Below are 23,833 nucleotides of genomic sequence, written 5' to 3' on the forward strand. Positions count from 1 at the left end.
GTTCCCTGTATATCCAGTGTTCCCCTGTATATCAAGTGTTCCCTGTATATCCAATGTTCCCTGTATATCCAGTGTTCCCTGTATATCCAATGTTCCCTGTATATCCAATGTTCCCTGTATAACCAGTGTTCCCTGTATATCCAATGTTCCCTGTATATCCAGTGTTCCCTGTATATCCAGTGTTCTATGTATATCCAGTGTTCCCCTGTATATCAAGTGTTCCCTGTATATCCAGTGTTCCACTGTATATCAAGTGTTCCCTGTATATCAAGTGTTCCCTGTTAATCAAGTGTTCCCTGTATATCCAGTGTTCCCTGTATATCCAGTGTTCCCCTGTATATCAAGTGTTCCCTGTATATCAAGTGTTCCCTGTATATCAAGTGTTCCCTGTTAATCAAGTGTTCCCTGTATATCCAATGTTCCCTGTATATCCAGTGTTCCCTGTATATCCAGTGTTCCTTGTTTATCCAGTGTTCCCTGTATTTCTAGTGTTCCCTGTATATCCAGTGTTCCCCTGTATATCCAGTGTTCTATGTATATCCAGTGTTCCCCTGTATATCCAGTGTTCCCTGTATATCCAGTGTTCCCTGTATATCCAATGTTCCCTGTATATCCAGTGTTTCCCTGTATATCCAGTGTTACCTGTATATCAAGTGTTCCCTGTATATCCAGTGTTCCCTGTATATCCAGTGTTCCCCTGTATATCCAGTGTTCCCTGTATATCCAGTGTTCCCTGTATATCCAATGTTCCCTGTATATCCAGTGTTTCCCTGTATATCCAGTGTTACCTGTATATCAAGTGTTCCCTGTATATCCAGTGTTCCCTGTATATCCAGTGTTCCCTGTATATCCAGTGTTCCCTGTATATCCAGTGACCCCTGTATATCCAGTGTTCCCCTGTATATCCAGTGTTCCCTGTATATCCAGTGTTCCCTGTATATCCAGTGTTCTATGTATATCCAGTGTTCCCCTGTATATCCAGTGTACCTTGTATATCCAATGTTCCCTGTATATCCAGTGTTCCCTGTATATCCAGTGTTCCCTGTATATCCAGTGTTCCCTGTATATCCAGTGTTCCCCTGTATATCCAGTGTTCTATGTATATCCAGTGTTCCCCTGTATATCCAGTGTTCCCTGTATATCCAGTGTTCCCTGTATATCCAATGTTCCCTGTATATCCAGTGTTTCCCTGTATATCCAGTGTTACCTGTATATCAAGTGTTCCCTGTATATCCAGTGTTCCCTGTATATCCAGTGTTCCCCTGTATATCCAGTGTTCCCTGTATATCCAGTGTTCCCTGTATATCCAATGTTCCCTGTATATCCAGTGTTTCCCTGTATATCCAGTGTTACCTGTATATCAAGTGTTCCCTGTATATCCAGTGTTCCCTGTATATCCAGTGTTCCCTGTATATCCAGTGTTCCCTGTATATCCAGTGACCCCTGTATATCCAGTGTTCCCCTGTATATCCAGTGTTCCCTGTATATCCAGTGTTCCCTGTATATCCAGTGTTCTATGTATATCCAGTGTTCCCCTGTATATTCAGTGTACCTTGTATATCCAATGTTCCCTGTATATCCAGTGTTCCCTGTATATCCAGTGTTCCCTGTATATCCAGTGTTCCCTGTATATCCAGTGTTCCTTGTTTATCCAGTGTTCCCTGTATTTCTAGTGTTCCCTGTATATCCAGTGTTCCCCTGTATATCCAGTGTTCTATGTATATCCAGTGTTCCCCTGTATATCCAGTGTTCCCTGTATATCCAGTGTTCCCTGTATATCCAATGTTCCCTGTATATCCAGTGTTTCCCTGTATATCCAGTGTTACCTGTATATCCAGTGTTCCCTGTATATCCAGTGTTCCCTGTATATCCAGTGTTCCCTGTATATCCAGTGTTCCCTGTATATCCAGTGACCCCTGTATATCCAGTGTTCCCCTGTATATCCAGTGTTCCCTGTATATCCAGTGTTCCCTGTATATCCAGTGTTCTATGTATGTCCAGTGTTCCCCTGTATATCCAGTGTTCCTTGTATATCCAATGTTCCCTGTATATCCAGTGTTCCCTGTATATCCAGTGTTCCCTGTATATCCAGTGTTCCCTGTATATCTAGTGTACCCTGTATATCAAGTGTTCTATGTATATCCAGTGTTCCCCTGTATATCCAGTGTTCCCTGTATATCCAGTGTTCCCTGTATATCCAGTGTTCCCTGTATATCTTGTGTTCCCTGTATATCTAGTGTTCCCTGTATATCCAGTGTTCCCTGTATATCTAGTGTTCCCTGTATATCCAGTGTTCCCTGTATATCCAGTGTTCCCTGTATATCAAGTGTTCCCTGTATATCCAGTGTTCCCTGTATATCCAGTGTTCCCTGTATATCCAATGTTCCCTGCATATCCAGTGTTCCCTAAATATCCAGTGTTCCCTGTATATCCAGTGTTCCCTGTATATCCAGTGTTCCTTGTATATCCAGTGTTCCCTGTATATCAAGTGTTCTATGTATATCCAGTGTTCCCCTATATATCCAGTGTTCCCTGTATATCCAGTGTTCCCTGTATATCCAGTGTTCCCTGTATATCCAGTGACCCCTGTATATCCAGTGTTCCCCTGTATATCCAGTGTTTCCTGTATATCCAGTGTTCCCTGTATATCCAGTGTTCTATGTATATTCAGTGTTCCCCTGTATATCCAGTGTTCCCTGTATATCCAATGTTCCCTGTATATCCAGTGTTCCCTGTATATCCAGTGTACCCTGTATATCCAGTGTTCCCTAAATATCTAGTGTACCCTGTATATCAAGTGTTCTATGTATATCCAGTGTTCCCCTGTATATCCAGTGTTCCCTGTATATCCAGTGTTCCCTGTATATCCAGTGTTTCCTGTATATCCAGTGTTCCCTGTATATCTAGTGTTCCCTGTATATCCAGTGTTCCCTGTATATCTAGTGTTCCCTTTATATCCAGTGTTCCCTGTATATCCAGTGTTCCCTGTATATCAAGTGTTCCCTGTATATCCAGTGTTCCCTGTATATCCAGTGTTCCCTGTATAACCAGTGTTCCCTGTATATCCAGTGTTCCCTGTATATCCAATGTTCCCTGTATATCCAGTGTTCCCTAAATATCCAGTGTTCCCTGTATATCCATTGTTCCCTGTATATCCAGTGTTCCTTGTATATCCAGTGTTCCCTGTATATCAAGTGTTCTATGTATATCCAGTGTTCCCCTATATATCCAGTGTTCCCTGTATATCCAGTGTTCCCTGTATATCCAGTGTTCCTTGTATATCTTGTGTTCCCTGTATATCTAGTGTTCCCTGTATATCCAGTGTTCCCTGTATATCTAGTGTTCCCTGTATATCCAGTGTTCCCTGTATATCCAGTGTTCCCTGTATATCCAGTGTTCCCTGTATATCCAGTGTTCCCTGTATATCCAGTGTTCCCTGTATATCCAATGTTCCCTGTATATCCAGTGTTCCCTAAATATCCAGTGTTCCCTGTATATCCAGTGTTCCCTGTATATCCAGTGTTCCTTGTATATCCAGTGTTCCCTGTATATCAAGTGTTCTATGTATATCCAGTGTTCCCCTATATATCCAGTGTTCCCTGTATATCCAGTGTTCCCTGTATATCCAGTGTTCCCTGTATATCCAGTGTTCCCTGTATATCCAGTGTTCTATGTATATCCAGTGTTCCCCTGTATATCCAGTGTTCCCTGTATATCCAATGTTCCCTGTATATCCAGTGTTCCCTGTATATCCAGTGTTCCCTGTATATCTAGTGTACCCTGTATATCAAGTGTTCTATGTATATCCAGTGTTCCCCTGTATATCCAGTGTTCCCTGTATATCCAGTGTTCCCTGTATATCCAGTGTTCCCTGTATAACCAGTGTTCCCTGTATATCTAGTGTTCCCTGTATATCCAGTGTTCCCTGTATATCTAGTGTTCCCTGTATATCCAGTGTTCCCTGTATATCCAGTGTTCCCTGTATATCAAGTGTTCCCTGTATATCCAGTGTTCCCTGTATATCCAGTGTTCCCTGTATAACCAGTGTTCCCTGTATATCCAGTGTTCCCTGTATATCCAATGTTCCCTGTATATCCAGTGTTCCCTAAATATCCAGTGTTCCCTGTATATCCATTGTTCCCTGTATATCCAGTGTTCCTTGTATATCCAGTGTTCCCTGTATATCAAGTGTTCTATGTATATCCAGTGTTCCCCTATATATCCAGTGTTCCCTGTCTATCCAGTGTTCCCTGTATATCCAGTGTTCCCTGTATATCCAATTTTTCCTGTATATCCAGTGTTCTCTAAATATCCAGTGTTCCCTGTATATCAAGTGTTCCCTGTATATCTAGTGTTCCCTGTATATCCAGTGTTCCCTGTATATCAAGTGTTCCCTGTATATCAAGTGTTCCCCTGTATATCTAGTGTTCCCTAAATATCCAGTGTTCCCTGTATATCCAGTGTTCCCTGTATATCCAGTGTTTTCTTTATATCAAGTGTTCCCTAAATATCCAGTGTTCCCTGTATAACCAGTGTTCCCCTGTATATCCAGTGTTCCCTGTATATCCAATGTTCCCTGTATATCCAGTATTCCCTAAATATCCAGTGTTCCCCTGTATATCCAGTGTTCCCTGTATATCCAATGTTCCCTGTATATCCAGTGTTCCCTAAATATCCAGTGTTCCCTGTATATCCAGTGTTCCCTGTATATCCAGTGTTCCCTATATATCCAGTGTTCTATATATATCCAGTGTTCCCTGTATATCAAGTGTTCCCTGTATATCCAATGTTCCCTGTATATCAAGTATTCCCTGTATATCAAGTGTTATATCCAGTGTTCCCTGTATATCTAGTGTTCCCTGTATATCCAGTGTTCCCTGTATATCCAGTGTTCCCTGTATATCCAGTGTTCCCTGTATATCAAGTGTTCCCTGTATATCCAGTGTTCCCTGTATATCCAGTGTTCCCTGTATAACCAGTGTTCCCTGTATATCCAGTGTTCCCTGTATATCCAATGTTCCCTGTACATCCAGTGTTCCCTAAATATCCAGTGTTCCCTGTATATCCATTGTTCCCTGTATATCCAGTGTTCCTTGTATATCCAGTGTTCCCTGTATATCAAGTGTTCTATGTATATCCAGTGTTCCCCTATATATCCAGTGTTCCCTGTCTATCCAGTGTTCCCTGTATATCCAGTGTTCCCTGTATATCCAATTTTTCCTGTATATCCAGTGTTCTCTAAATATCCAGTGTTCCCTGTGTATCAAGTGTTCCCTGTATATCTAGTGTTCCCTGTATATCCAGTGTTCCCTGTATATCAAGTGTTCCCTGTATATCAAGTGTTCCCCTGTATATCTAGTGTTCCCTAAATATCCAGTGTTCCCTGTATATCCAGTGTTCCCTGTATATCCAGTGTTTTCTTTATATCAAGTGTTCCCTAAATATCCAGTGTTCCCTGTATAACCAGTGTTCCCCTGTATATCCAGTGTTCCCTGTATATCCAATGTTCCCTGTATATCCAGTATTCCCTAAATATCCAGTGTTCCCCTGTATATCCAGTGTTCCCTGTATATCCAATGTTCCCTGTATATCCAGTGTTCCCTAAATATCCAGTGTTCCCTGTATATCCAGTGTTCCCTGTATATCCAGTGTTCCCTGTATATCCAGTGTTCTATATATATCCAGTGTTCTCTGTATATCAAGTGTTCCCTATATATCCAATGTTCCCTGTATATCAAGTATTCCCTGTATATCAAGTGTTATATCCAGTGTTCCCTGTATATCCAGTGTTCCCTGTATATCCAATGTTCCCTGTATATCCAATGTTCCCTGTATATCCAGTGTTCTCTGTATATCCAGTGTTCTATGTATATCCAGTGTTCCCCTGTATATCCAGTGTTCCCTGTTTATCCAGTGTTCCCTGTATATCCAGTGTTCCCTGTATATCCAGTGTTTTCTTTATATCAAGTGTTCCCTAAATATCCAGTGTTCCCTGTATAACCAGTGTTCCCCTGTATATCCAGTGTTCCCTGTATATCCAATGTTCCCTGTATATCCAGTGTTCCCTAAATATCCAGTGTTCCCTGTATATCCAGTGTTCCCTGTATATCCAGTGTTCCCTGTATATCTAGTGTTCCCTGTATATCCAGTGTTCCCTGTATATCAAGTGTTCCCCTGTATATCCAGTGTTCCCTGTATATCCAGTGTTCCCTGTATATCCAGTGTTCCCTAAATATCCAGTGTTCACTGTATATCAAGTGTTCCCCTGTATATCCAATGTTCCCTGTATATCCAGTGTTCTATGTATATCCAGTGTTAAATGTATATCCAGTGTTCCCTGTATATCCAGTGTTCCCTGTATATCCAGTGTTTTCTGTATATCAAGTGTTCCCTAAATATCCAGTGTTCCCTGTATATCCAATGTTCCCTGTATATCTTTTGTTCCCTGTATATCCGGTATTCCCTGTATATCTAGTGTTCCTGGTATATCCAGTGTTCCCTGTATATCCAGTGTTCCCTGTATATCCAGTGTTTCCTGTATATCCAGTGTTCCCTGTATATCCAGTGTTCCCTGTATATCAAGTGTTCCCTGTATATCAAGTGTTCCCTGTATATCCAATGTTCCCTGTATATCCAGTGTTCCCTGTATATCCAGTGTTCCCTGTATATCCAGTGTTCCCTGTATATCCAATGTTCCCTGTATATCCAGTGTTCACTGTATATCTGTGTTCCCTGTATATCTTGTGTTCCCTTTATATCAAGTGGTCCCTGTATATTGTGTTTCCTGTAATGTTCGCTGTGTTCTCTGTATATATTTTATTTCCTGTAAATTCATGTGCCCTGTTTATCCAGTGTTCCTCTATGGTATCCAATGTTCTCAGTTTATCCAGTGTTACCTCTAATTAATCTGTTTTCTCTGCATACCCGGTGGTGTATAGTTATTGTTTTTTAAGAGTGTCCGTCATTGTTCCTTGTATTCCCGCAAACCCAGTGCTCTCTGCATACACATATAGTGCACACTGTATACCCAATGTTTCGATTATGCTAAGGTTTGGTTAAAGGCCTTTGTTTATCAGAGAATGATCAAATAAGTACAGAAAGATCTTGTTTTGGGACATCAACTGAGGATTATTTCCCTTGTTTATTTCTCGATACTCGTGCTTTTTGCTTTTGGTTTTAAATATCTCGTAGGTGAAGTTTGACCATTTTTCTATATAGGGTTCTCTCTACAATCTGGGAAGTTCAACGTGTCAAACACGTTTCAAGACTGGACCTGCAGCAGTGGATGTTTGCCTTCACGGCATTGTCGTTTGCCACTCTGCACAACTGTTGCATTCCCTAATACGTTCAGTGGATCAGGAAAGGTAAGCTTTGTGGTGCAAATCACCTCCAATTAATTTCATATGAGCTATTTTAGTTGCACGCACCATTAATATAGACCTTTGGTTAAGGAATATTCAGATCTTGCTGAAACTTTTTTTAAAGAAAATTCATAAATACACAGCGTCTACTTAAAAACATACAGGTAAAACTTATACTTTATTTTTATTTGGTGTCCTTTAGGTTCAAGTTCACGTGTCATTGAGCCATGGTGAAGAGTTTTCACGTGTTCACTCTCCTTCTGCTGTGTGGGTTCAATCCGTCAGTACACGTGGATTTGAGGTGTGTGCACGTGAATCAGGCACTGGATCAAATGGAACTGGGATCATCAACTGGCTGGCTTTCCAAAATCAACCACAAATGACACATGGTAGTGTCACTTTTAGTGGAATATGGACAACAGAAAACAAATGCGAGAAAGTAACTTTCCCACAGGTAAGGCAACAAGAATTAATCGAATTAAAAACAACTGTGAGGAGGATGGCTTTTATATCAAATATAGCTCAGTGGTTAGAGCGTCCAACCGGTATTCTGGAAGGTCATGGGTTCGACTCCCGTTGGGGAACTCGGAAAATCTTTTTTCCGAGTATTCAACTTGAGAACGCTTCTTCCTTTACTTTATAATAAACGTTATATACTGTTTTTTTAAGGATATGGAAAAACTTGTAACATTGTTTACCAAACTATCATCGAGAATTTTCATTATTACACCTTTCAAAGTAAACTTTCAAAGTTCCTGCTTATTTGAAACGAGGTGAAAATGCTTTCGAAATTTCACTTGAAGCTATTGCTTTATTGGCATATTATGCTGAGAACCTTTACGTAAGAGGCTAACAATTTAAAAGAAATTCTAATTCTAACGTGATTTTGTGAAATTATACAGAACTTTGGTGGAAAGCCTTCTGTGTTTGTCTCAGCTAAGTACACTCGTAACACAAAGCCTGATGATGCCATGTACGTTTGGCTGGAGAACGTGAATTCCGGAAGTTTCGAGGTTTGTATTCGAGAATTTCTGCCATTCGATGGAAAGCACCAAGACACAATTGTGGTGAGTAAACGTATTGGACATTTAGTTTTAAGGTTTGAGGGTCCAATTGTTGCTTTAATAACAGTAAAATGTGTTTTTAAGATGACTAAAGCAAACTTACATAAGAAACGTTCTGAACTGCTGAATAGGAGTTTAAAAGATGCACTCCATCAGTAAAAAAAACAAACTCGCTGAGACTCAAGAACCTTTTTAAGTAGATAAATCAAGCAAAACCTTATTACTAGGTGGCGATAAAAATATTAACAAACATTCAAAATTTAGGTTATATGCATATGTTAGTAGAACTGCAGGTATCTTATATTACAAAATCATTTCGAAAAACTTGGAAGCTTTCAAACTGCACCACGTCTTTTGGAAGATCATTTCAAAGTCTTTGTCTATTCCAATTGTTCCTTTATTTCACTTTTGCAGGACTGGTTTGCTTTCCATGGGAACGGTTCTGATTTTAATTTTACGCTGTCAGGAGAGGCGTTCTTCCCTAACATAGGAACTCCGACAGCTAAAGACAGCTATGGCTTCTGTCAAGTGAGTGTATTTGATAAGCAAGTGTCACTCACCTTATAAGTCTTTTTTTATCTTTTAACAAAAATTGAGGTGATTGGAGGTGTTAAAAGTTTTGCGAAGATTTGGTTAAGCATATTCTGATTGGACTGTGAAATAATATGTAGAAATAATGATGCTCCGACGTCTGGTAGGTTACCCAAAAATGCAAGCTAGTAGCATGGTCATGAACAGAGGTAATGAGTAAGCCTGGTGGGTTATATCATCACGCGTAAATGCCTTCAGTCTACCGAGACTGTTTTCTCCAGCATATCGTCTTTACTTTGTGCCGGTCAAGTCAAACTGTAGAGGGAAACTATATGTATAATATCATAGGTGACAAATTACTCCTTAATTTTGGCGCAAAATTTTAACGTTAATTTAAAATTTCACAGGTGAAATTATAAAATTGCCATGGCAACGTAGTTAGCGGCAAGATGGCGTCCGTAATAAAAGATGTTATAAAGCTTAAACTTTGTACATTTTCGCTTGAATTTAATCTTAGCCAGCAAAAAGAAATCTCTAAAAGGTTTTCTCCAAAGACTAAAATACTTGCGAACTTGAGCAAAATGTATGCTTTCAACTTTTCAAAGCTCGGAGTTCGCGATGCAATTTGCCAGTCAAAAACCTACGATTGCAAGCGTAATTTGTCACCTATGATATTAAAATGTAATCAAATGGTATACTCGTGAAATTAGGAAATAATTTCACTTGCATTTTGTCAAAATGCTAATAATTTCCCGAGCCTTTTAGCATTTTGACAAAACGGGTGTGAAATTATTTCCTAATTTCACTCGTCACCATTTGATCACCAATACTTACACGGCCGAGCTAGATAGTTGTAACGGCTGTTTTATTTCTTCTTCAGCAAGTTCACTATAATACCACCTTTTACGCGCCACCAGCTGTACTTGTTTCTGTTAATCATTATTACGACCGTAAAGTGAAAAAGCACATTCCACCAGAAAACAACATAATCACGGCTTGGGTGGAGGTAAGATATTACCATTTATCGCTTCCATGCATTACTGAGAGTTTATGGTCCACATCGTTTTGTTGGAAACTTGGGCCTGTTAAGAGTGCCAAAAGAACACTTTATTAAAAATAACACTTTTTAATCCTCTTTGTAGGAAGTCGAGCTGACATCCATGAGGATTTGCGTCAAAGACTTGAGTGGATCAGGAAGTAAACACGACCCTTTGTCAGTCAGTTATGTTATGATTGGAGGTTAGTATTATGTGCTCACCTTCATCTTAAACACCCATAAAGGAATTCCATTATTATTGGATAACTTATATACAACACAAAACGTATGACCAACGGGAAATCAATTATTCCTTCAAACAGCTTTATTTTACCTTGAACATTTAGCATGGTGTTAGGTCTTGCAAACTTTTGTACCTGAAACGATTTAATTTGCCGAATTGGCTCAGCTGATTTCAGCTGAAGGTTGTGAAAGTGTTAAACAAAAAGGCAAGTTTTCAGGAGCATCGTAGTCCACAGCTAGACGGGCGTAATTGCGGTTTTGCTTGCTATGAAGCGGCTAGGAGTATGGCTACATCACCTGGAGGAGACGTAAGTCCATCACAGATTATTCCCATTATTCAGTCAGGTTGCCCTAAGAGTTGACAGGAACCCTTTTATACTCCTGGATGGAGACGGGCACTGTGAGAATCAAGTGTCTTACAGAAGAACACAACACAGATAATGACCCAGCCAACGCTCGAGCTCGAGCACTCCATTTGATGTCAAATGCGCCCAATATATAAGGTCATCACTTATCTTGCAGCTGAACTAAATCCAACTCCAAAATACTCTTTTGTTTTACAGATCTTAATCCATGCCTTGACGTGCATTGTCCCTTATTTGGGGTTTGTAAGACTTACTCTTATACTCTTTTGTTTTATAGATCCCGATCCATGTCTGGGCGTACATTGTCCTAGATTTGGCGTTTGTAAAACTTACAGCGCCCATAAAGCTCGCTGTGTGTGTTATGAAGACTGTCCTTCCTATCAGGACCCAGTGTGCACCGCGAATGGTACAACATACGACAACAAATGCTGGCACGAGCTGAACTACTGTAGAGGACTTGAGAATAATCTTGTGTACCACCCAGGAAGCTGCGAGGGTAAGTGAGGGTCCCCATGCCAGATTTCCATTCAATTGCAAAAGTACACAGTTGGTACTCGCGCCCTACATCTACATATAACATGTGTGGTAAGAGTGTATACTGGAGCAGCACTCCATACGTCAGGTTGGACGATAAATTGAATGGGGTCTCACCCAAAAGGGTGATAACGTTACAAAATCCATTACGTTGGAAACTCACTCGACTATAAGATACTGGAAACTTTATCACTGTTGACTGTTTCTTACGATATTTGTCATTTTGCTGTCACAATAAGCGAGAAAATTTCAATTTTTTTGTACAGGTTTTCCAATTGAGCATGGTCGAGTGGAACTTCTTCGTGTTCCATTTTGGTCAGATTCAAGCTGCCAGAAGGTCGCTTTTTCGCCATATCGGTTTTATCCGGACAAGCAAGTTCATGTACAGATAACAGTCAATCACATGAATCTGAACGATTCTGAAACTGTGCACGACGCCATAACTTCCTGGACTGAACATGTAAATACAAAGAACTTCACAGTTTGCGCAATGCAATCTGGGAGAAAGAGAAAGAACTTTAATCCATTTGCGACTGTTGATTGAATAGCGTATCAGGGAGCACCGCTGAAAGGAATGACGGGAGAAATTAAGATGAAAAAATGGTGGTCTGGAACAAATTGTGCAAATGTGACTTTTCCCAAGGTTGGTGACAATAAAAATTCCAGGCATCGCTCGTTTGCTTAGGGATTCAACACATCTAGTCCTTCTTGTCCCATGGAGGGGCATTGGGCGTCCACAATTGCTATTTACTTCTAACCCTGACGGTCTCGAGCAGCTCGTTTGGCTTCGCACCAAGTCGTGTTGATCTTCAAATTAGGTCTTTCTGGATGCTTCTACGCCATGTAATTCTAGGTTTTCCACGTTTACGTGTGCTTTCTGTTTCCAATCCATCGCATAGTGTGCTATGTTCCTCTCGCCCTCTCTTAGTGTATCACCAAACCATCTTAAGCGACTCTTCCTTTAATGATGTTAGACTCTTGACCAGTTCCTATAGCCAATATGCTCCCAGAATTCTCCTTAGGCATTTGTTGATGAATGTTTGTACTTTCTTTGTTAAAACTGCCGACAAACTTGATGTCTCTGAGCCATACAATAAAACTGCCTTTTAGGTTGGTATTGAGAATTCTAATTTTGTTTGCGGCTCGCAGGGCTTTGCTTCTCCATACTAGCTTAAACATGCTTTGCTTTCTTTCTTCTCTTTTGTCTCCACCGCGCTGCCGAGGTAGGTAAACTCTTCAACCTCTTCAATGTACGACTGTTCAAGGTTAACCCCTCTTTTGGGTGGCATTGATTCGCATCACTCTGGTTTTGCCAGGATGGATCTTGTGGCCTGCTCTTTGTGTAGTGGTGTTCAGTCGCTCCATTTGGCTATTGGCATCGTGGAGCGTTTGCGATAGTATGCAAATATATGTCATCAGCAAAGTCAAGGTCCTCTATAGCCAGTCTCCAGATCGTCGTCCACCGAATTTGCCTAGGTCTTTCAAATGTTGTTTACGTCACCCAGTCTAAAACTTCTAAGAATAGCAGAGGTAAGAGTAGGCAGCCCTAGCTCACGCCTGTAGTCCTTTAGATACTCTATAAGCGATCCAACCTGAATTACTTGAAATCTGAAGTTCTTTTAGAAAATTTGAATAATAGACCATTTGCATTATGACGTAAAAGCGCAATGTCTTCTGGTAGTTGTAGTTAGTTTCGCGGGAAAAAACCATTTCTGCCTTATGATTGGCTAAGGGCAGCCAAGCGTGAAGGTGGACATCCAGGACTTTTATTTTGATGTGAAGTTGAGCTGCTAAGTTTACGCTCTTGTCGCTTCGAAATTTGTCTATACATTTATTTTTTCAGTTACCTGTCAAAAATATAGAAAACAGGGTGATAGCTTTGGAATGAAAAATGACTGAGTTCTGTGTTTTAACCAAGACAGACAAACAATTGTTGTTCGTGTTCAAGCAAGTTTAATATGTACGTTGTGCGGCGGAGTTGACTTGGTTGAAATTCATTCATCGCGGCCGACAACTTCTCTTCGTAAATAATTTTAGCCTAATATCACAGCTTTTAAACATCGCGCACTGGAAACAGATTGCTTGAAAGGACGAGTCTAGGATATAACTAAATTTGTGTGGAATCAAGTGAAAGCAAGGCAAAGATTGACTTTGTTCATCATCTATTTGCAGACGTTCAACAAACGATCGCTTCCATCGATCGCAGGTGAATAAATTCTTCACTGAAAAGCTTAGAAAATTTACCATATATCATGATTATTTGGCGGGACAGTGAGACAGAGAAACGAGTCGAATAATTTTCCTCGTTCAATCGAGCTTCATCGATGAATCATGAAGGATCAATCATAAACAGTTTTAAGCTGATCAATCAAAACTACCCTGTCCAGATGAATACAGATTATTTGTTTTTTATCTTAAAATTGCATTTCTGTTTTCGTCAAATTTATATTCTTTACCAAAGAAGTTTTCTTGTTTTTGTGCTGGAAATGTCAAAGCGTCGAGTAGCAGTTGTGACAGCTGTGGTTTCAATCCGAGCGAGGGCCGTGCGAGCAAATATAATTTTATTTCCATAATCTTGTTGATGAACGATTACTTGTGAGACTTGAAAGGTGAGCCTCAAAGATTTTTACGAGTGAAGACATCATGTACTGTACTCCCCCATGTTTAGAAAGGGTAAAATATTGCGTCTTCGTATATTATTTGAAAATACCTGGCAAGCAAAAGTTTTTAGGAATTTAATTAAATAACCGCGCGGACTCGAGTGGAGGAAACACTCGTTGAAACTTCACTAAAAAATGCAACCCAGAAAATATACAATTTCTTGCATAACTTTTATTTTATTTTAACGGACTTGGTTTTATACTGAGAGGTTGCTTTTTGCGCTTTAAATGTCGCCCCAGGGACGTCTTCTTCGGTGAGAGTATTTTTCTTTACCTCCATCACGATTTTCTTGGGCAGGCGGGCTTGATGACGATTCAAAATTTCCCGCGAACATAACTACAACTACCAGAAGTCATTGCGCTTTTACGTCATAATGCAAATGGTCTATTGTGATGAATTTTTCTGAGATTTTCTTTCGGAGATCATTTGCCAGCGGTTGTTTTCGACTTATGAAAAAGAGGGGGGGGGGGGGGGAGGGACAAAGGGATGGAAAAGTAGAGATGTAAATATTTGTTGGCCAATTTCAGCTTAGAATGAAGTTTTGTATCAACAAACATGTAATGTGGAATTTAATTTGTCTCATACTTTTTTCTAATTTTTCACATAATGGTGTCTAAATACAGGACAAATTTAAGGAGGAGCCTGTAGTTCTCGTGACATCAGAACATCTGAGGACTGGTAAGGAGTATGATGCCGCGCTGATCTGGACAGAGGATGTAACCAAGGACTCATTTAAAGTCTGTCTCCGAGAATTACAAAACTTTGATGGAAAGCATGAAGATATTAGTGTGGTACGTACTTTAAAAAAATAACACGACCAAACGTTTAGTAAAGTTATACGTAAAGAGAAAGGTTAACCATTTCACCACCTACAACCAGTTACAAAATTGCAAAAATTAAACAACCGACTGTCATTCTGACCTCCCTCTTGCACAAACGTTGTTGCTCACCGCATTGAACTAAATAAACACATGTTTTTATTTTTAAACTAATCTAGAATGACCCCCGTAGATCCAGAATATCTCAACTCGCTTTTATTTACGATTTAAAAGCTTGTGTGAAAGTGTTTTGCATGGCTATTGTCTTTAAATTATAGTTTGAAATAAATCAAATTCAGAATTGAAGAACAGAAAATACAAACAGAAAATCTCACTGAGAAGGTACTTAACTGCGTAAAATCAAAATTTGAGCGAATCCAGGATTAAGTCAATGGTGCTTTGAACAATCAGGCTTAGGTGTAACAGCACTTTTTGGTATTTAGAAAAAACGTCAGGCTTTTAGGGCCAGGATAGACCATCTTGCTTGTAATAATGATTACATGGCAATACCTCCCGCCGTCATCGTGTTCAGGTCAACTTTAGTTGCCAACTCCATTATTATGACGAGAGGGAATCCAGAAACTGTTACAATGGACCTCTTTTAATTCAAACCACATCCATGAAATTGTATTACAGAACTGGTTGGCGTTTTCTAAACTACACAAGCCGCTCTTCACTGAACATGGCTCTGTAAAGTTTCCAAACACCAACCCACCAACAGATGAAAATAACAACGCTTACTGCGAGGTAAGTTTACAGACGAAGTGCATGACAAAAAAATCAATCAGTTGAGTGGAGGGTAGAGAAAAAAGAGTTCATTAGTGTTCGTATTCGGACTACGCATGATTCTAGATCTCTGATTAGAACATGTACACTGTAGTCCTCAGAAATAATTCCTTGCCTAAATATTTAACAAGGCTTTCCCTTATAAGGGTGCACATATGTCTGTTCGATTTTCCAAGAACCTGGCGCCCAAGGTCCAAAACAGCCCGGGACTGGTAAAATTCCCCAGGCCTCCCCCCAGGCTTGAAGGTTGTCACCCCAGGAGCCCAGCTGGCAGCTGCAACACCGGCCGGGTGCCTTCTACACAGGGAAGCCTGCACCGGTGTCATTCAAAATATTCACAGACTACACAGGTGCATTCCAAGTTCACACAAAATTTCTCAAAGGGGCCTGAAGCAAGCGAGGCCCAGCAGTCAAAAGTGACACCCTCCCCTCCCCCCAGCTTTTGACGGCTACTCCCCAGCTGGACACCAGCAGAAAGCCCAAGGACTGGGAAAGGTCCCCATACCACGGTTGACGTCAAGCCCCCTCAAGTTAAGGTTGCTGGCTAGGCTTGAACTCGGGCTGCGCCCGAGTTCAAGCGAAAACCTGGCAGCCAGGTTTCTGCGAATTCTCTGAAATATCAGGCCCAGAAACGCTCCGGGAAGCCAAATCCACTAGCCGGGGGCCCAGACATGCAGCCAAAGTGCAACCTGGGAGTTGGGGGCACCAGTCGGTAGCTTTTGGGCCCCCAATATCTGTTCGATTTTCCAAGAACCTGGCGCCCAAGGTCCAAAACAGCCCGGGGCTAGTAAAATTCCCCAGGCCTCCCCCCAGGCTAGAAGGTTGTCACCCCAGGAGCCCAGCTGGCAGCTGCAACACCGGCCGGGTGCCTTCTACACAGGGAAGCCTGCACCGGTGTCATTCAAAATATTCACAGACTACACAGGTGCATTCCAAGTTCACACAAAATTTCTCAAAGGGGCCTGAAGCAACTAGGCCCAGCGGTCAAAAGTGACACCCTCCCCTCCCCCCAGCTTTTGACAGCTACCCCCCAGCTGGACACCAGCAGAAAGCCCAAGGACTGGGCAAGGTCCCTATACCACGGTTGACGTCAAGCCCCCTCAAGTTAAGGTTGCTGGCTAGGCTTGAACTCGGGCTGCGCCCGAGTTCAAGCGAAAACGTGGCAGCCAGGTTTCTGCGAATTCTCTGAGATATCAGGCCCAGAAACGCTCCGGGAAGCCAAATCCACTAGCCGGGGGCCCAGACATGCAGCCAAAGTGCAACCCGGGAGTTGGGGGCACCAGTCGGTAGCTTTTGGGCCCCCAATATCTGTTCGATTTTCCAAGAACCTGGCGCCCAAGGTCCAAAACAGCCCGGGGCTAGTAAAATTCCCCAGGCCTCCCCCCAGGCTAGAAGGTTGTCACCCCAGGAGCCCAGCTGGCAGCTGCAACACCGGTCGGGTGCCTTCTACACAGGGAAGCCTGCACCGGTGTCATTCAAAATATTTACAGACTACACAGGTGCATTCCAAGTTCACACAAAATTTCTCAAAGGGGCCTGAAGCAAGCTAGGCCCAGCGGTCAAAAGTGACACCCTCCCCTCCCCCCATCTTTTGACAGCTACCCCCCAGCTGGACACCAGCAGAAAGCCCAAGGACTGGGCAAGGTCCCCATACCACGGTTGACGTCAAGCCCCCTCAAGTTAAGGTTGCTGGCTAGGCTTGAACTCGGGCTGCGCCCGAGTTCAAGCGAAAACCTGGCAGCCAGGTTTCTGCGAATTCTCTGAAATATCAGGCCCAGAAACGCTCCGGGAAGCCAAATCCACTAGCCGGGGGCCCAGACATGCAGCCAAAGTGCAACCCGGGAGTTGGGGGCACCAGTCGGTAGCTTTTGGGCCCCCAATATCTGTTCGATTTTCCAAGAACCTGGCGCCCAAGGTCCAAAACAGCCCGGGGCTAGTAAAATTCCCCAGGCCTCCCCCCAGGCTAGAAGGTTGTCACCCCAGGAGCCCAGCTGGCAGCTGCAACACCGGCCGGGTGCCTTCTACACAGGGAAGCCTGCACCGGTGTCATTCAAAATATTCACAGACTACACAGGTGCATTCCAAGTTCACACAAAATTTCTCAAAGGGGCCTGAAGCAAGCTAGGCCCAGCGGTCAAAAGTGACACCCCTCCCCCTCCCCCCAGCTTTTGACGGCTACCCCCCAGCTGGACACCAGCAGAAAGCCCAAGGACTGGGCAAGGTCCCCATACCACGGTTGACGTCAAGCCCCCTCAAGTTAAGGTTGCTGGCTAGGCTTGAACTCGAGCTGCGCCCGAGTTCAAGCGAAAACCTGGCAGCCAGGTTTCTGCGAATTCTCTGAGATATCAGGCCCAGAAACGCTCCGGGAAGCCAAATCCACTAGCCGGGGGCCCAGACATGCAGCCAAAGTGCAACCCGGGAGTTGGGGGCACCAGTCGGTAGCTTTTGGGCCCCCAATATCTGTTCGATTTTCCAAGAACCTGGCGCCCAAGGTCCAAAACAGCCCGGGGCTAGTAAAATTCCCCAGGCCTCCCCCCAGGCTAGAAGGTTGTCACCCCAGGAGCCCAGCTGGCAGCTGCAACACCGGCCGGGTGCCTTCTACACAGGGAAGCCTGCCCCGGTGTCATTCAAAATATTCACAGACTACACAGGTGCATTCCAAGTTCACACAAAATTTCTCAAAGGGGCCTGAAGCAAGCTAGGCCCAGCGGTCAAAAGTGACACCCTCCCCTCCCCCCAGCTTTTGACGGCTACCCCCCAGCTGGACACCAGCAGAAAGCCCAAGGACTGGGCAAGGTCCCCATACCACGGTTGACGTCAAGCCCTCTCAAGTTAAGGTTGCTGGCTAGGCTTGAACTCGGGCTGCGCCCGAGTTTAAGCGAAAACGTGGCAGCCAGGTTTCTGCGAATTCTCTGAGATATCAGGCCCAGAAACGCTCCGGGAAGCCAAATCCACTTGCCGGGGGCCCAGACATGCAGCCAAAGTGCAACCCGGGAGTTGGGGGCACCAGTCGGTAGCTTTTGGGCCCCCAATAATCAGGCCCAGAAACGCTCCGGGAAGCCAAATCCACTAGCCGGGGGCCCAGACATGCAGCCAAAGTGCAACCCGGGAGTTGGGGGCACCAGTCGGTAGCTTTTGGGCCCCCAATATCTGTTCGATTTTCCAAGAACCTGGCGCCCAAGGTCCAAAACAGCCCGGGGCTAGTAAAATTCCCCAGGCCTCCCCCCAGGCTAGAAGGTTGTCACCCCAGGAGCCCAGCTGGCAGCTGCAACACCGGTCGGGTGCCTTCTACACAGGGAAGCCTGCACCGGTGTCATTCAAAATATTCACAGACTACACAGGTGCATTCCAAGTTCACACAAAATTTCTCAAAGGGGCCTGAAGCAAGCTAGGCCCAGCGGTCAAAAGTGACACCCTCCCCTCCCCCCAGCTTTTGACGGCTACCCCCCAGCTGGACACCAGCAGAAAGCCCAAGGACTGGGCAAGGTCCCCATACCACGGTTGACGTCAAGCCCCCTCAAGTTAAGGTTGCTGGCTAGGCTTGAACTCGAGCTGCGCCCGAGTTCAAGCGAAAACGTGGCAGCCAGGTTTCTGCGAATTCTCTGAGATATCAGGCCCAGAAACGCTCCGGAAAGCCAAATCCACTAGCCGGGGGCCCAGACATGCAGCCAAAGTGCAACCCGGGAGTTGGGGGCACCAGTCGGTAGCTTTTGGGCCCCCAATATCTGTTCGATTTTCCAAGAACCTGGCGCCCAAGGTCCAAAACAGCCCGGGGCTAGTAAAATTCCCCAGGCCTCCCCCCAGGCTAGAAGGTTGTCACCCCAGGAGCCCAGCTGGCAGCTGCAACACCGGCCGGGTGCCTTCTACACAGGGAAGCCTGCACCGGTGTCATTCAAAATATTCACAGACTACACAGGTGCATTCCAAGTTCACACAAAATTTCTCAAAGGGGCCTGAAGCAAGCGAGGCCCAGCGGTCAAAAGTGACACCCTCCCCTCCCCCCAGCTTTTGACGGCTACCCCCCAGCTGGACACCAGCAGAAAGCCCAAGGACTGGGCAAGGTCCCCATACCACGGTTGACGTCAAGCCCCCTCAAGTTAAGGTTGCTGGCTAGGCTTGAACTCGGGCTGCGCCCGAGTTCAAGCGAAAACGTGGCAGCCAGGTTTCTGCGAATTCTCTGAGATATCAGGCCCAGAAACGCTCCGGGAAGCCAAATCCACTAGCCGGGGGCTCAGACATGCAGCCAAAGTGCAACCCGGGAGTTGGGGGCACCAGTCGGTAGCTTTTGGGCCCCCAATAATCAGGCCCAGAAACGCTCCGGGAAGCCAAATCCACTAGCCGGGGGCCCAGACATGCAGCCAAAGTGCAACCCGGGAGTTGGGGGCACCAGTCGGTAGCTTTTGGGCCCCCAATATCTGTTCGATTTTCCAAGAACCTGGCGCCCAAGGTCCAAAACAGCCCGGGGCTAGTAAAATTCCCCAGGCCTCCCCCCAGGCTAGAAGGTTGTCACCCCAGGAGCCCAGCTGGCAGCTGCAACACCGGCCGGGTGCCTTCTACACAGGGAAGCCTGCACCGGTGTCATTCAAAATATTCACAGACTACACAGGTGCATTCCAAGTTCACACAAAATTTCTCAAAGGGGCCTGAAACAAGCTAGGCCCAGCGGTCAAAAGTGACACCCTCCCCTCCCCCCAGCTTTTGACGGCTACCCCCCAGCTGGACACCAGCAGAAAGCCCAAGGACTGGGCAAGGTCCCCATACCACGGTTGACGTCAAGCCCCCTCAAGTTAAGGTTGCTGGCTAGGCTTGAACTCGGGCTGCGCCCGAGTTCAAGCGAAAACCTGGCAGCCAGGTTTCTGCGAATTCTCTGAGATGTACAGTTAAGGAATCACGGAAGGAAAATTGGCGTTTCCTTTTAAGTTAAATTGTGTGCCAACCCTTCAATGGTAACCCCAACAAAGTATATATTTTCTGAAAGCTTACTGAATAGCAATTGTAATGTTTGATTTTGTTTTGATCATATAGACCATAATAAACAACGTCAGCATTTTGTTTGCATTTATGATGTTGCTCAACGTTAGGTTTATTTGAGAACACATTTACGAACGCCATTTTAAAGTTTAAAAATTTATAAAAAAATAATGGAGCATGTGAAGAAAAATCTGAGACAGCTTTTTTAGACCAATATATGTATATCAAATTCCACATAAAAGTTTAGGCTTTATTATGATGTTGTACAACATTAGGTTTATTTGAGAATACATAATTGCAAACAAAATGCTTATGTTGCTTATTATGGTCTATATGATCAAAACAAAATGCAACAATACAATCTTTATTCAATAAGCTTTCAGAAAATATATACTTTATTGGGGTTACCATTGATGGTTTGCACAAAATTTCACTTGGAACGAAAACGCAAATTTTCCTTCCGTGATACCAGAAGAGTCAAATGAGCAAAGATAAAAGTCAACAATGCAATGAAAAGTATTATTTTTTGTTTCATAATACAGTTTGTGCAGTTTACACAAAGTTATAATACAACACCATCAGTTCTTGTATCAGCTAATCACAGCACAACAGCAAGTGGAAACTCGGCACCAGTACATAACGGTATCACGACGTGGATTGAGGTAAAACTCTGTTTCAATACTACATTGTACACTTACAAACGATTAAGAATAAAGCGGTCGATATTAATATTTTTGGAATGTCACTTTAAAAAAACAAGTTATTTTTTGTAATGTTTTGTTATCTCCTCGATAATGTCTCAGTTTACCCAACTCACCTAACAGACATCGAGGAGAGCACCTGTGTAGTAGTAATAGAAGTAACAGTAGTAGCAGCAGCAAGTAGTGGCAGTGGCAGTGGTTTTGGTGTGGTAGTGGTAATAGCAGTAGTAGTTGCAGCAATCACCGAGTGTTATCTTTATACATTTGCAGAACATGAACGCCTCTGGATTCAGAGCCTGTGTCAAGGAATTGTACGAGACAAGATATGATCCTGTATCAGTTAGCTATGTGGTCCTAACAGGTCAGTAAATACTACATTTTTTACTTTGTACCGGTTTACTTGATATAGTTCCTTTCCATCTATTTAAGGAAACAGTATTTTTTGCAGATATCTGTGATCCTGGATGGGACTATTTTAATGGCTTCTGCTACTTTACAAGTCAAACATGTGCCAACTGGACCACAGCATTGCAAAAATGTCGACAAGAAGACTCCGTCCTTGTTGATGTCAGCAGCAATGAAGAGAATGTGTACTTGCAGCATCGACACAATGGTGCAAAGTCTTGGCTGGGGTTGAATGATCGATTTATGGAAGGCAACTTCACTTGGGCGGATCGAGGAGAAGGAAACTTTACGGCTTGGGCTCACAATCAGCCAAATAATTACAGGGAAGAAGATTGTGTTCACGCACTTGGTGTGCAACACAGCTACGAGTGGAATGACGTGAGATGCAGCGATTGTCATCAGTACACTTGTAAGAAAGGTAAGATGTCAATCAGTGCTTTATCACATTGTTTTTGTTTGTGCTTCGGAAGAACGTAGGGTTAAAATAAAGACAAGGCTGTAATAGAAAACATTTTTGATCAGTATAAAAAAACGAAATAAGCCATGCAAAGGCTATTGATTTAAGAAGCGTGGATGGCTGAAACTATCTACAACTGCCCAATAATTACGTACAGATATTTCAATTAACGTTGTCGGATGAAGCATTTACGACTACGGGAAAGGACCGAATGGCGGTCTTGCTACTCTGAAATTTTGCATATAGGAAATATACAAGTTTGTATTGTTGCACGCGAAGTATTTGTTTTAATTTCCTGTTAGGAGACCTACAGCTTAACTTGCACTGTCACACGTCTTTGAGTCTTGAAAATTCTTCCTTAATTCGCTTAAAGTAGCTTTTTCCACGTCTAAAGAGAAAGAAACCTTAGAAGACCATGTTTGCCATTAGGTTTTTATGTCTCACTTGACAGAACGTTGGAATGTGTCTAGGAACAGTTTGCAGAATTTTTTTTCCTTTGATTTCAAATTTCCCTAATTTCTCCATACAACTAAAACAGACTGATGATAAGAATTAAGCAAATCATCAACAAGTTGATAGACTGTCAGTTGACATTGTCTTGATCTAAGACCAAATTCTCTCTACTTACTTTGAAGGAAATGGATGACAATCAGTAGAAAAAATTACTATTATCATATTATTTTTTTACTCGTTTGTAGCCTCAGCACCATTAAATATAAACACGCATCTTTGATCACATTACATTAATCGTTAACCTTTGTTTAAATATATTCATTTGTCTGTTCAACAGACCTAAATGAATGCGAAAGACAGACAAATGAGTGTCATCAGCATGCCAATTGTACAAATAAACGTGGATCGTATTCGTGCAAGTGCAACCAAGGTTTTGTTGGAGATGGCTTTGAATGCGGTCCTAAAAGTAATTATTCCTGTTCTGTGATAAGACAATACGTCAGCAGGATAAGCGGAAATTACGTAATTGATCCAGATGGCGCTGGAGGTCTGGCACCATTTACAGTTTACTGTGACATGAGTGACAAGAGTGGAGTTGGCGTGACAGTGATAAGTCACGATAGCGAGAGCAGAACGCACGTGCAGGGATGTGAAAATGCTGGTTGTTACTCTCGTGACATTCATTACATAGGAGCGAGTTTGTCCCAGCTTGCTAGTCTCACCAGAGTCTCCTCACACTGTGAACAGTTTATCAAGTACGAGTGTTATGATTCATTGATCTACGGGGGATACGCTTGGTGGGTGTCACGTGATTCTACTAAGCAAACGTACTGGGGCGGAGCATCACCTGGCAGTGGTAAGTGCGCATGCGGGATGACCAACTCATGTGCAGATCCCAGTCATGGTTGTAACTGTGATAAGAATGACGCGGTATGGCGTGAAGACAGCGGTCTCCTCACTGACAAGACACATCTGCCAGTAAAACAGCTGAGGTTTGGAGATACAGGCGATAGCGGCGAGCAAGGTTACCACACACTGGGAAAACTGAAGTGCTATGGCATAGCGTAAACACTGTTATGTAGATGTATGTCTCTAAACAAATTAAACACAACCGACTTAGCTTTATTATAATAATTTTCAGTTGTGTGAAAATGTATGGCCAAGCACATTATTTGCAATAATCACTAGGTCAGCTTTCTATGTAGGAATGTACGTATTACAAGAAATGAAAGTTCGGGAAACCAATTCGTAGTAGCAAAACGATAAGAAAAGCAAGTGAGGATAAGAAGTTAAGGGTTAATTTGTTTAAAAACTGTTCACTTTGTCTTCAGATTGTTAAACGTAGGAACTCTGCGCCATCTAGTGACAAATGTGAAGAGTGACAGCTTCGTGAACAACTGTAGTGTAACCAGGCAAAAATGAAGTAATAAAATGAGAGACGCATTGA

General features: G+C 43.1%; 1 pseudogene across 1 annotated transcript in view; it reads left to right on the forward strand.

The window, feature by feature from the left end:
- The window catches only part of LOC144651424 (uncharacterized), a 120,865-nt pseudogene extending 97,032 nt beyond the window's left edge, over positions 1–23,833 (forward strand). The window contains exons 3-16 of the transcript XR_013570313.1: positions 7,219–7,364; positions 7,564–7,815; positions 8,264–8,428; positions 8,840–8,953; positions 9,837–9,962; positions 10,099–10,195; positions 10,878–11,096; positions 11,401–11,777; positions 14,419–14,586; positions 15,250–15,360; positions 20,913–21,032; positions 21,342–21,432; positions 21,520–21,894; positions 22,724–23,833. The product of XR_013570313.1 is annotated as an uncharacterized LOC144651424 (transcript). The remainder of the gene's footprint in view (positions 1–7,218; positions 7,365–7,563; positions 7,816–8,263; positions 8,429–8,839; positions 8,954–9,836; positions 9,963–10,098; positions 10,196–10,877; positions 11,097–11,400; positions 11,778–14,418; positions 14,587–15,249; positions 15,361–20,912; positions 21,033–21,341; positions 21,433–21,519; positions 21,895–22,723) is intronic.

Source organism: Oculina patagonica, chromosome 4 (assembly GCF_052425735.1).
Source record: "Oculina patagonica isolate OP01 chromosome 4, crgOcupat, whole genome shotgun sequence".
In the NCBI taxonomy this organism is placed as follows: Eukaryota; Metazoa; Cnidaria; class Anthozoa; order Scleractinia; family Oculinidae; genus Oculina; species Oculina patagonica.